At 38.8% G+C, this 13,691-nt stretch overlaps 1 long non-coding RNA gene across 1 annotated transcript in view; it reads right to left on the bottom strand.

The window, feature by feature from the left end:
- The window catches only part of LOC128665154 (uncharacterized), a 47,956-nt gene that overhangs the window by 6,081 nt on the left and 28,184 nt on the right, over positions 1 to 13,691 (bottom strand). Inside the window, exon 4 of the long non-coding RNA XR_008403008.1 lies at positions 7,904 to 8,029. This is a non-coding gene — a long non-coding RNA (uncharacterized LOC128665154). The remainder of the gene's footprint in view (positions 1 to 7,903; positions 8,030 to 13,691) is intronic.

A 13,691-nucleotide genomic window follows, 5' to 3' on the forward strand; every position in this document is an offset into this window, starting at 1 on the left:
AAGATAATTACATCTACCAATACCTAAGTATAGAAATAATGGATGGATCGTGGGTCTCATCAAATATATATTGTCATTTACCAGATCACTTGCCAATCAAGATGGGTGTTCAAACCCTTGGGTATCAATGTGTCCAAATAAAATGTCCATTTAGCTTCTCTCTGTAATAGAATTCTATTACGCTCAGGCATTGGGGGAACGTAATCAATGATAGTATATTTTAAGTCTGTTACTTTATGTTGTAAATCCACGAAATGCCGTGCCACAGGCTGCTCGGAAGTTCCATTCTTTAAGGCCGTCCAGATGGCAGAACGATGGTTCGCCATCCGTGTCCATAAGTTGTCGGAGGTCTTTCCTACATAGTATAGGCCACAAATGCAATGTAGAAGGTAAATAATGTGGGTAGTAGTACAGGTCAAACGGTACCGGTGTTTGTACATTTTTCTCTTATGGGGATGCGTGAAGGAGGTGCCTGTGATAAGATCCCCACAAGTAACACACCCCAAGCAGCGGTAGACCCCCGGTTTGTTAATGCCCATCCATGTAGTCTTTCTATAGCACTGTACTGGATCAGTTTTTACAAGAAAACCCCTTAAGGATCTGCCCTCCTATATCCCATCCGTGGAGGTGATGTCTGTAACAACGGTAAGAGCTTTATCCGTGTTGATAATCTGCCAGTGTCTATTAATAATATCAGGTAACGCTGGAATAAGTAGTCACAAATCTCATTCTATTGGTATCAGGGGCCCTCACAGTTTTTTTGTCCCCCAGCAGTTCGGCACACTGTCTGTCCAGAAGCTTATTAGGATAGCTACGTGTCTGGAACCTTTCTTTCATTTCACTCATTTGTTCTTCTCTGTTGCTTTCTTCCATATTATTCCTCAGTACTCTGAGAAATTGAGACTTGGGTAGTGCTCTTTTAAGTGTTGGTGGGTGACAACTTGAAAAATGTAGGAGTGCATTACAGTCAGTATCTTTGCGATACAGAGTTGATTGTAATCTGTCCATGTTCTTATACAGCCTCACATCCAGGAAATCAATCTGTTGGATATTAGATTGCATCTTGAATTTTAATGCAGGGTGGGTGGTATTCAACTTTGCGAACCAAGCTTCCAATTCCTCCATAGATCCTGTCCATAATAGAAACAGGTCATCAATGTACCTTTTGAAGAAGATGATATTCTCCCCCCCTAAACAGTTCGGTACCAAACTCCTCAAAAAAGGCCATAAATAAGTTAGCATAAGATGGGGCCACATTGGACCTCATCGCTGTCCCAGTTAGTTGTATAAAGAATTGTTGTTCAAATTTGAAATAATTTGTAGTAAGACAGATTTCCAACAGCTGTAAAAGTACTTCATAAGGAGGTCCAACATATGGGTATCTGTTGAGATAGAAAGCAACAGCTTGTATCCCCTCCTAATGGCGAATTACAGTATATAGACTCGTCACGTCTCCAATTTTTGGCATGGCCAAAAATATAGACACCCCTGCATTTCTGTCAGATAATACACCACTTCGTCCAGAAAATTGTTGAAATTACAAATGTTTAGGCATTCTCACGTTTATTTATTTTGTTTGTATTAGTATGACACAAAAAAGTGGAGAAAAAAAGCCAAAAATAGACTGGACAAAATTATTGGCACCCTCAATTTAATATTTGGTAGCACACCCCTTGGTAAAAATAACTGAAATCAATCGCTTCCTGTAACTATCAATTATTATTATTATTTTTATTATTATCAGGTATTTGTAGGGCGCCAACAGATTTTGCAGTGCTATAAACATAGGCGGTATACAAGATAACATATAAGGATCAAATGGGTAGAGGGCCCTGCCGAGAGTTGCACTGTTGTAGTTGGCTCTTATGAAGGTGATCTACAAACTAGATATGTGCATGGCGAAAAAATTCGGTTCGGTTCGGATCGATTCGGAATTTTTCGAATTTCGGTTCGGATCGATTAGAATTCGGAAAATTTTGAATCGATTCGGTTCAGATTCATTTCGGATTCATTCGGATTCGAAGAAATTCTGCTGGATTCGGTTCGATTCGGAAATTCAGAATTTCGGTAAGTGTTAGGTGGGATTAAACTAGTATTATGTACTGTATATTAGGTGTAACCCATAGCAGAGTGATATAACCTAATATACTGTACAATACTAGTGTAATCCATGGCCATCCGAATTTACGGAATAAATCCGAACTAATTCAGATTTATTCGGTAAATTCGGCAGTATTTTAATTCGGAAATTCGGTTCGATCCGAATCTCCGAATTTGCCAAATTTTCCGAATTTCCGAATCGATCCGAAACGAATTGCACATATCTACTACAAACAGCTATGCTCCTAGGCTTACATGCTAAAGGGTTCAAAGGGTTCCTATCTCTACTGCTATCCCCTTGAACCCTTTAGCATGTAAGCCTAGGAGCCCAGCTGTTTGTAGATCACCTTCATAAGGTTGTATGCATCCCTGAATAGTTGTCAGGGTACAAGTAATCAGACTGAGATGTGAAATGCTAAAATAATTACACCTTTAATAAATAATAACAAAATATAATAAAGAGTCCAAAAGCAAAACAACAAGCCAGGAGTCAAAACCAGAGCTGGTAGTCAGACGAGCCGGCTCAGGAGCCAAAGCGAGTAGTTCGATGAGCCAGAGTCAGGAACAAAGAGAACAGCAGAATCAGGAATAAACCAGGGATCAGGAACCAGAAGGAATGTCAGGTAATAAACAGGAACTGGAACACAGGAACTCACAAAGAAGTCTGAGCAAACGCAAGGGCAAAAGCATACTGAACAGAGGCCCTTTAAATAATAAGTGATGACATCATAATTCTGGGACTGCAACCTGTCACACACTGATGATGTTCACCAGTTTGGCCATAAGAGGGCCCCTAGGTGAGTGAGCAGCTTTACACACTCTGCAGCAGATTCAGTGAGACAGGTGAGTAAAATGGCAGCAAGCAGCAAATAGCAAATAAAGCAGAGTAAAACCCTGACAGTACCCTCCCCTCAAAGACCCCTCCCCCGTGGGAGGACAAAAGGCTTATTGGGGAAATGGGAAAGGAAGGCACGGAGGAGGGCGGGAGCATGAACATCATAGGAGGGAACCCATTGTTAGGGTGCCAGGAATCAGACTGAGACGAGAAGTGCAAAAATAATCACACCTTTATTAAAGGGACACTGAACCCAAATTTTTTATTTTGTGATTCAGATAGAGCATGCGATTTTAAGCAACTTTCTAATTTACTCCTATTATCAATTTGTCTTCATCCTCTTGCTATCTTTATTTGAAAAAGAAGGCATCTAAGCTGTTTTTTTTTTGGTTCACACTCTGGACAGCACTTTTTTATTGGTGGATCAATTTATCCACCAATCAGCAAGAACAACCCAGGTTGTTCACCAAAAATGGGCCAGCATCTAAACTTGCATTCTTGCATTTCAAATAAAGATACCAAGAGAATGAAGAAAATTTGATAATAGAAGTAAATTAGAAAGTTGCTTAAAATGTCATGCTCTATCTGAATCATGAAAGAATAAATTTGGGTTCAGTGTCCCTTTAATAGCAAAAAATAATAAAAAGTCCACAAGTCAAATAACAAGCCAGGAGTCAAAACTAGAGCTGGTAGTCAGACAAGCCGAGTCAGGAGCCAAAGCGAGTAGTCAGACGAGCCAGAATCAGGAACAAGGAGAACAGCAGAGTCAGGAACAAGCCAGGGATCAGGAACCAGGAGGGACGTCAGACAGCCAGGTAATACAAAGGAGCTCTCACAAACAGGTCTGAGACAGCGCAAGGGCAAAGCATACTGAACAAAGGGCCTTTAAATACTAAGTGATGACATCACAATTTTGAGACTGCATCCTGTCTCACATGGATGATGTAAACCAGTCTGGCCATAAAAGGAAGTACAGGAAGTGAGCAGCATCTCCCAGAATGCACCAAAGTCAGCAAGAGAGGTGAGTAAAATGGCTGCCAGCAGCACATGGCAAACAAGTCAGGAAAAAACCCTGACACCCATGAACACTCCTCAAGACCATAACCCCTCCAGTGAACCACATACTGTACACGGCCCCTGGACATACGAGAGTCAATAATGCTACTGACCTCCTATTCTTCATGGTTGTCAACAGAGAAAGGATGGGGATGAGGCAACACAGTGGTAAACTGATTACAAACCAATGGTTTAAAGCAGGAGACATGAAAAACATTGGAGATGCGCACTGCAGGAGGAAGGTCAAGAGCATAGGCAACATTGACCCATCAGAGCATTTGAAAAGGACCAATATAACGTGGAAACAGTTTATTGGAAGGCACACAAAGGTTCAAGTTGCGGGAGGACAGCCAAACCCTCTCACCAACCTGGTAGACAGGTGCAGGCAGACGGTCAGCCTGGAATATTTGGCGCTGCATAGACCGATTAAGGCAATACTGAATCTGCACCCTTGTGGAACGTAGTTGCCAGAGATGCTCCTGAATACCCTGAGACATGAATGAATCGGGCAACAAGGATGGTTGAAACCTATAATTCGCCATGAACGGGGATACTGGGAGGAAGCATTAATAGCACTATTACGAGCAAACTCTCCCCAAGGTAACAGTTCAGACCAATTATTGTGGTGATCTGAGACATAGCAATGGAGGAACTGTTCCAGAGCTTGATTAGACCATTCCACAGCCCCATTGGATTGAGGGTGATATGCAGAGGAGAAGGAAAGCTGGATCCTCATTTGAACACAAAAGGAGCGCCAAAATCTGGAGACAAACTGGCTACCTCGGTCCGAGACTATCTCCTTGGGTAACCCATGTAAACGGAAGACCTCCCGGGCAAAAATTGTGGTAGGCAGCTTCTTCAAGGGAATGCAATGTGACATTTTAGAAAAATGGTCAACCACCATTAGGATACAGTATTGCCATTGGAAACAGGAAGCTCGACAATAAAGTCCATGGAAAAATGTGTCCAAGGACGCTCACCATTAGCAATTGAGAAGACCCACAGGAAGATGTCAAGGAGTCTTATTCTGTGCACAGACTGAGAAGGAGGCAACATATGCAGCAACATCAGAATGAAGACCTGGCCACCAGAATTGTCGAGTGACAAACCAGATCAAAACATGATCAAAGACAGTCAAAAGGCCAATTGGGAAAATTTGATTCAGGATGAGATAAGTTAAAAAACAGACAATAGAATTTGGAGGAGGCTGGGGTTATACCATTAGTGAACTTATAAATTTAGGAATTATCACAAGTATTGACAAGGTTTGAACATCACATAGCTAAAGACAAGATATCAGCAAAGTAAAAACATAACATTTCACAGACTACAGACACATACCAAAAGAGAGAATTAGACAGAGTACAATATCTACTGAAAACAGTGAATTTGGCAGGAGATGAATGCAGGGTCCAATTCACATACCAAAAGAGAAACTTAGACAGAGTACAATTGCCACAGAAAACAGTGAATTTGACAGAAGATGAATGAAGGACCCAATTCACATACCAAAAGAGAGAGATGAGTTTCTTACACCTCTCTACTGGAATTTTGGACCACTCTTCTTTCGCCAACTGCTCCAAGTCTCTTAAATTGGGTTCCTTTTCCCAACTGCTGTTTTGAGATCTCTCCACAGGTGCTCTATGGGATTGAGATCTGGACTCATTGCTGGCCAGTTCAGTTCTCTCCAGCACTTTGTCTTAAACCATATCTGGGTGCTTTTTGATGTGTGCTTTGGGTCATTGTCCTGCTGTAAGACCCATAACCTCTGACAGAGACCCAACTTTCTGAAACTGGGCCCTACATTGCACCATATAATTATTTGGTAGTCTTCAGATTTCATAATGCCATGCACACAGTCAAGGCATCCAGTCACTGAAGCAGCAAAGCAACTCCAAAACATCAGTGAACCTCCAACATGTTTAACTGTAGGGACTGTATTCTTTTCTTTAAAATCCTAATTTCTTTTTCTGAAACCAGTAGAATGATGGGTTTTACCAAAAAACTAATTTTGTTTCGTCTGTCCACAGCCCATCTCCCAAAATTATTTTGGCTTCCTCAGGTAAGTTTTGGCAAACTCCAATCTGGCTTTTTATGTTTCTGTGTCACCAGTGGGGTCCTCCTGGGTCTCCTACCATAACCCCTTTCCATTCAGATGGCGACGTATAGTGCAAGCTGACACATTTGTACCCTGTGCCTGAAGGTCAGCTTGAATTTGTCAGAAAGTTGATTGAGGTTCTTTTTCCACCATTTGAACAATCCTTTGTTGCAATCTTTGATCATTTTTTCTCTTTTGTCCACTTCTAGGGAGATTAGCTACATTGCCAAGAGCTGTAAATTTCTTGACAATGATGTGCACAGTGGACACAGGATCTCTGGAGATGGACTTGTAACCTTGAAATTGTCCATGCTTTTCCACAATTTTTGTTCTAAAATCCTCAGACAATTCTTTGCTGCTCTTTCTATTCTCCATTATGACACACAACAGAAAGGATGGGTCAATGTTTGACCATTTTAACTGGTTGCCAGTGTGATTTCTATATTGTCAGTACCTGTTAATTGATACAGGTGAGTTTAATTACAAATTACAGGAGCATCAAAAAATTGGAATGCAATTATTTCTTACAATTTTAATAAGTGGCCAATAATTTTGTCCAGTCCATTTTTGGAGTTTTGCATGGAATGTGTCAGATTTGGCTTTTTTTCTCCACTTTTTTGTGTCATACCATTGCAAACTAAAGAAATACACATGAGAATACCTAAACATTTATAATTGCAACACTTTTCTGGGTGAAGTGGTGCATTATCTGACAGAAATGCAGGGGTGCCAATATTTTTTGGCCATGACTGTATATGTATATATATATATTTTTTTCTCTGAATGTCTATTTAAATAAGGTCATGAGGAGTAACTATTTGCACAGCTATAAATATAATATAACCAATGCCAATATTAATTATAATACCTTAACTACCAGTTATAAATATAGTTTCCGAATACACCCCTGGAGAAATAACATAATAGGAAATTGTGTGAAAAATGAATGTATGTATTTAGGTATAAATATATAAATATATATATATATATATATATATATATATATATATATATATATGTGTGTGTGTGTGTGTGTGTGTATGTATATATCATATAAATATATAAATATATATATATATATATATATATATATAAATCTTTAGATATATAAAAACGTTTCAAACTGACTATAAAGACCTACTATTTAAGTGAAATAATCACTTTATAATGCCCTCACTATATTTTAATATTAAAGGGACTCGCTGGTTACTACCTTTCCAGGGGGCAAGAAGCTTAAAGGGACACTGAACCCAATTTTTTTCTATCGTGATTCAGTTAGAGCATGCAATTTTAAACAACTTTCTAATTTACTCCTATTATCAAATTATTTTCATTCTCTTGGTATCTTTATTTGAAATGCAAGAATGTAAGTTTAGATGCTGGCCCATTTTTGGTGAACACACTGTGTTGTTCTTGCTGATTGGTGGGTAAATTCACCTACCAATAAACAAGTGCTTTCCATGGTACTGAACCAAAAAAATAGCTTAGATGCCTTCTTTTTCAAATAAAGAAAGCAAGAGAACGAAGAAAAATTGATAATAGGAGTAAATTAGAAAGTTGTTTAAATTTGCATGCTCTATCTGAATCACAAAAGAAAAAATTTAGGTTCAGTGTCCCTTTAACCAATGTCACTCCCATCCTTAATGATGTCATTGGCTGATGAACAAAGGAAGAGGGCCAAAGTAAGTAGACTTCAGTACTTCAAATATGGAAGGCACTCACCGGGTCTTGAATAGACATTTTCTTATTCATACATGTAATGTTTCAAAGTTACCCCGTCCTCAGATTTAAGTGTAGATACAAAAGTGACTCACCATTTAAACCTGTTTCTCAGATCTGTTCCAAAAACACCCAACATCGCTTGACCTCCTTCACTTGACCTCTGACATCATACAATGCTGGTCCAATCTCAATGGTTGTCATTGCAACCCGGCAGCAAGCTATGAATAAACAACACCACATGTGATATACATGTTTAAAAACAAAGACACACATTACAACAATGGAATAGATTTATGCCCAATTAAACTTTAAAGGGACAGTCTACACCTTAGTCATCTTAAAGTTTTACCTTAGATTAAGGTGCAAATAGCCTCCTGAACCTTTTCGATATCATGCAACAGGAATAGTAAAAAAGTTATTTTAAAGTGAATATTGTTTCTGGATACTATGGAATGGCTGCCAAGCTCTGCCCTCTGATGACATCATAATTTGGGCTGCATACGGTGTCCAATCACAAAAGGCTCACTAGTTGGATTCAACAGACTACAATGCTATTCAACCGTACCTAGATGTAGCCCACATTGTGATGTCATCAGTAGGTGGAGCTTGGCAGCCATTTCAAAGTGGCCAGGAACAGTTTTAATTTAAAAATAACTTTTTTACTATTCCTGCTGCATGATATAGAAAAGGTTTTGCAGCTTAATCTAAGGTAAGACTTTAAGATGACTAAGATGTAGACTATCCCTTTAAGCATTATTTAGAATTATTCAGCAATTTCACTTCAGATAAATTTACAGCCCAACAAACTGCTATATATAATAGGGCATAGTAAGTATATAGAACACAATCTAATTGGGTTAAATATGACAGTTGATACACAGAATATACTAAGAGCCAGTTTACAAGTTCAAAATTATTGTGCGCCTGCAAATGGGCAAATTTGCCTGTTTGCGGCCGTGCAATAATTAACCAGCCATTACAAGCGGCTAGGGTAATTGCTACCGCAAGCTTGCGGTAGCAATTAGCGCTCTGAAATTTAACCAGAGATTAGATCTCTGGTTAATTTTCAAAAGTGCCCCAAATGCCCTCAAAATAGAGCACATTATAGTTGTTGTTTTTTTTTGTTTTTTTTAAACTGTAGCATTTTTAAAAAAATAAAAAATAACTGCGCTAGGCAAATTTGGGGTTTTAATGTTGGTGGGACTGGGGTGTTAGAAAATAAACGGCACTGAAAAGTGCCTTTATATTGCGGTCTATGCGAACTGTGTGTTCCCTTAGACCGCAATGTAAATATATATGTATATTATTATACACACAGAGCAGAGAGAAGTGTACTCACAGGAATGAACAACCAGCTCAATACCATTGTTATCCTGTTCTATGGCGATTTACCACCTGGGTGCAACTTCTTTTAGCTCAGTAATGCTTTGCACAGAGTAGAACTTTCCTGTAGTATATCAGTCTCAACCCACCGATTACGGGCAGTCTAGCACCGAAATACAGGGCAATTCCTCTCTGAATAAGGAGCACAGCAACCCCAGACGATTGTTTTGGCCTTTATTGAGCCTCGTCAGTGAGATGTAGCCATATTCCTCTAAGCACACTGAGCAAGGAGTTCACGTCTGGTTTCCCCTTTTTTCCCATAGGGAGACTAAATACACACAGAGAGAAGCACACTCACAGGAACGAACAACCAGCTCAATACCATTGTTAGCCTGTTCTATGGTGATTTACGACCTGGGTGCAACTTCTTTTAGCCCAGTAATGCTTTGCACAGAGTAGAACTTTCCTGTAGTATATCAGTCTGATCCCGCCTATTACAATCAGTCCAGCGCCGAAATACCAGGCAATTCCTCTCTGATCGATATTTAATGCTCCACTTGTAATCTAGACCTTAACACTCTATAGGTATAATAAATAACAGAAGGTATATTCTTTCTTGTAACCCATGCTTATTATGCAGGGACACAGAAAAAAAGTCAAAATTATATTTTTATGATTCAGATAGAGGATGTGATTTTAAACAACATTCCAATTTACTTCTGTTATCAAATTTGCTTTGTCTTCTTGGCATCTTTTATTGAAGAGTAAAACTAGGTAGGCTCATAAGAGCTCAGGAGTGTGCACATATCTTTAGTACTCTATGACGGCAGTGTTTTTGCAACATAAATTTTTGTTTTGTTATACAATGTTGCAAATACTGCTGCCATAGAATATTAAGACGTGAGCACTCCTGAGCTCTTATGAGCCTACCTAGTTTTACTCTTCAATAAAAGATACCAAGAGAACAAAGCAAATTTGATAACAGATTTAAATTGGAAAGTTGTTTAAAATGGTATGCTCTATCCGATTCATGCAAGTTTAATTTTTACTTCACTGTCCCTTTAATATTCTAAATTATGGGCAGCCAGAACCAAACTATCGGTAAGATTACGAGTTTTGTGTTATTAGCTGTGCAGTGCTAACGAGCAGTTTATTCTCACCACTCACTTACCTGCAGCGCTGGTATTACGAGTTTTTACAAAGCCAGCGTTAAAAGGCAAGAAGTAAGCGTAGAGCAAAATTGTGCTCCATACTGCACTCCAATACCAGCGCTGCTTAAGTCAGCGGTGAGCTGGTCGTATGTGCTCGTGCACGATTTCCCCATTGACATCAATGGGGAGAGCCGGCTGAGAAAACGTCTAACACCTGCAAAAAAGCAGCGTAAATCTCAGTAACGCAGCCCCATTGATTCCTATGGGGAAACACATTTTATGTTTACACCTAACACCCTAACATGAACCCCGAGTTTAAACACCCCTAATCTTACACTTATTAACCCCTAATCTGCCGCACCCGACATCGCCGACACCTACATTATACTTATTAACCCCTAATCTGCCTCTCTGGACACCGCTGCCACCTACATTATACTTATGAACCCCTAATCTGCTGCCCCCAACATCGCTAACACCTACATTATATTTATTAACCCCTAATCTGCCTCCCCCAATGTCGCCGCAACCTACCTACATTTATTAACCCCTAATCTGCCGCCCCCGTCGCCGCCACTATATTAAATTTATTAACCCCTAAACCTAAGTCTAACCCTAACACCCCCTAATTGAAATATAATTTAAATAAATATAAATAAAAATTAACTACATTATTCCTATTGACTAGTTATTAACTAGAAGCCCCTGGGTATAAACATTTTACAGTGGTATTCTGACAGGTAGATTCCATGAAGAGATAAATCAGTCTCATTTCTCTTTAATGTAAGGAGTTTAACATATATTTGTGCTGGATGTTCATTGATGAATCTTCATGGGATAAACCTCCCCCTCCCTTCTAAAACAAAGGCAGGAGTGATGCCAGCTACAGAAATGCCCCACTGCCATGTAAATGAGCAGCCAGGGTGATGCACTCACTGCAAGAAAAAACTGATACTGCACACCAAGGGGGAACTTAAACCTTTTTTCCCTAACAAAGGCAGGAGACCTATAAATGCCAGCTAAGGCCCCACTTATTTAGCTACAACTCTTTAACACTAAACTAGTAAAGAAGAATAAAAAATCCCTGGCCCCCAGAGTAAAAAAAAAAATGAATGCAGTATTGCAGTTGTACTGCACTGCAAGAAAGAATCTTATTCTGCACAATTTTCCAACAAACAAACAGCACAGCAAGCTGACAGGCACACACCACACTGATCAGAAGCTGAAGTTTAGTGACTTAAAGATGGCTGATGTTCACTAAGATTCCCACCTCCCTATGCTAGGTCAAAAGTAGATTGTACACGCCTGTTTGTCAAGTAATGTCTGATTTGCTGACCCTTACATCATTCATTTAGTAATGCTATTGCATGTTTTGACAGAGGAAGTTATACAAATTATAATGGGGTCAGATCCCCTGTACATCACTGCAAACGAATGAGCTGATTTGTCAAACGATCTCAGTTCCTTCCACTTTTAATATGTACTCTACCCCTTTTTTTGGTACAAAAAGTGCCAAACGAAAATGAAACAAATGCGACAAATAAACATGGAGAATTTCATTACTTTGGACGATAAAGTATTCTCCCGAAAATGAATACACACATGTCTAGTAGTAAGGGTTTCTTAATGTATACTCAGTGCACAAGTTTTCTACATTAACATTTTTATTGAAAGCCTCATGCTATTTTCACATTTAATTTGTATTCAGTACTCTGCTAAGAAGGTCAGTGCTTGGCCTTGTCTTTTTTTAAAAAAAGATTAAAAACAATTATGTAACCGTATAAATCTTTGCACTCCTGCTTATTTTTTGGAACTAGAGCTGGGTATATAGTCTTTACTCTTGTAGCAGTTGGCTGTTTGCCATATGTATCCATTCTAAACCCCAGGAATTCCACACTGTTACTCCCCACAATTCATCTATTTAGTTTCCGTTAATCATCTGCAAAATGATATAATATCTCTTGTAGCTGGGCAGTTAATATCTACACTTTGTGAAGCATCACATTTATATTAATAGCTGTTTAATGTGTATTTTTCATCAAAACAGTTAAATGACTGAAGAGCTGTTAAAGGGACAGTAAACTGCTGAGTACAATTACAACAGAATGGTAACTACTCACCATGCTACAGTTTTTCCTCCTGTGCCTGCAGCTGTCTTCAAAGTCATTCTCTTATTTTAACCCCTTACAAGTATTAGTTCTATATCTTCACACTGGGCACTGCCATCTTGGAGCTTATATTTGTTATTTATCTTTTAAACTGTTCAGAAAACTGCAAAAATGTAACACTTCTGCTCTCTATTGTGTGAGCTAAACTGAAGATACAGCTGACAAAAAGCCGGTTACATCCCAGATCTGTGAAAGTGCTTTGCTTCTATCACAGGATACAACAATACGTGAGCTACAAGAGCTTTACCAACTGGATTCTGTATTTAGGCAAAATAAGAGAACGGCTTGAAAGGGAGCTTTAAAGGTACAGGAGGGAAAACAGTACAATGGTGAGGAGTAACGTTACCTGCTACTGTAGTTGTACTCAGCATTTTAATGTTTAAATGTTTTTTTATTGAGGTTAGTCAATTGTTAACAACAGAATTAAAAGAATATACTGCAATCGTAAGTTACAGAGAAAGAAAGCACATCACGTATACTCAGGAATATTGGTAACCAAGATATCAATTGAATAAAGGAAAGGGAGCAATATGAAATAATAACATATTTCATATTAGACATATATAATTTACATACATGAAAAGAAACCTCTATGTTTATCTTTTACATATAGATAAAGGCAAGGTCATATTAAAATCTCTAAAGCAATACATTGAGAAACAGTCAGAATAAATAAAATTCCCAGTATTACATTTTTACTCTTTGAACCCAAATAAAAATTATATCAGTAATATAATTCTGCTTGCCAATGTAACAGTAGTGCCTTTTATCTAAGGAGATGAAGTGGTTTAATTCAGATTCCCATTGAGCGAATGTAGGGGGCTGTTGTTGTTTCCAGAGTCTGGGTATTAGACGTTTGCCACATGTTAACATCAATTGTTGTAGTTTTGTGTGATACGCAAAGCCTAATTTTGGAATATGATTAAGCAGTATAATGGGGCTGAAAGGGAGAGATCTATGCTTAATGTATGAGTAATATGTTGCTCTATGTTATACCAATAAGTCCTTAACTGTGGGCATGACCACCAAATGTGGGAGTGTGTGCCAACTTTTCCACATCTCCTCCAGCAACTTGAGTTGGCACCGGGAAAGATTTCATGTATTCTTTGAGGGGTAAGGTACCAATGTGCCAAAATGTTATAATTGAGTTCGGCTTCGGCTAGAGCCATGGAGGTAGATGAGGAATGAGTCAATTTAAATCCCCTTTTCCAAGTATCCTCCGGAAACTGAGTCTGTAA

The sequence above is a fragment of the Bombina bombina genome, chromosome 6 (genome assembly GCF_027579735.1).
Source record: "Bombina bombina isolate aBomBom1 chromosome 6, aBomBom1.pri, whole genome shotgun sequence".
Taxonomy (NCBI): Eukaryota; Metazoa; Chordata; class Amphibia; order Anura; family Bombinatoridae; genus Bombina; species Bombina bombina.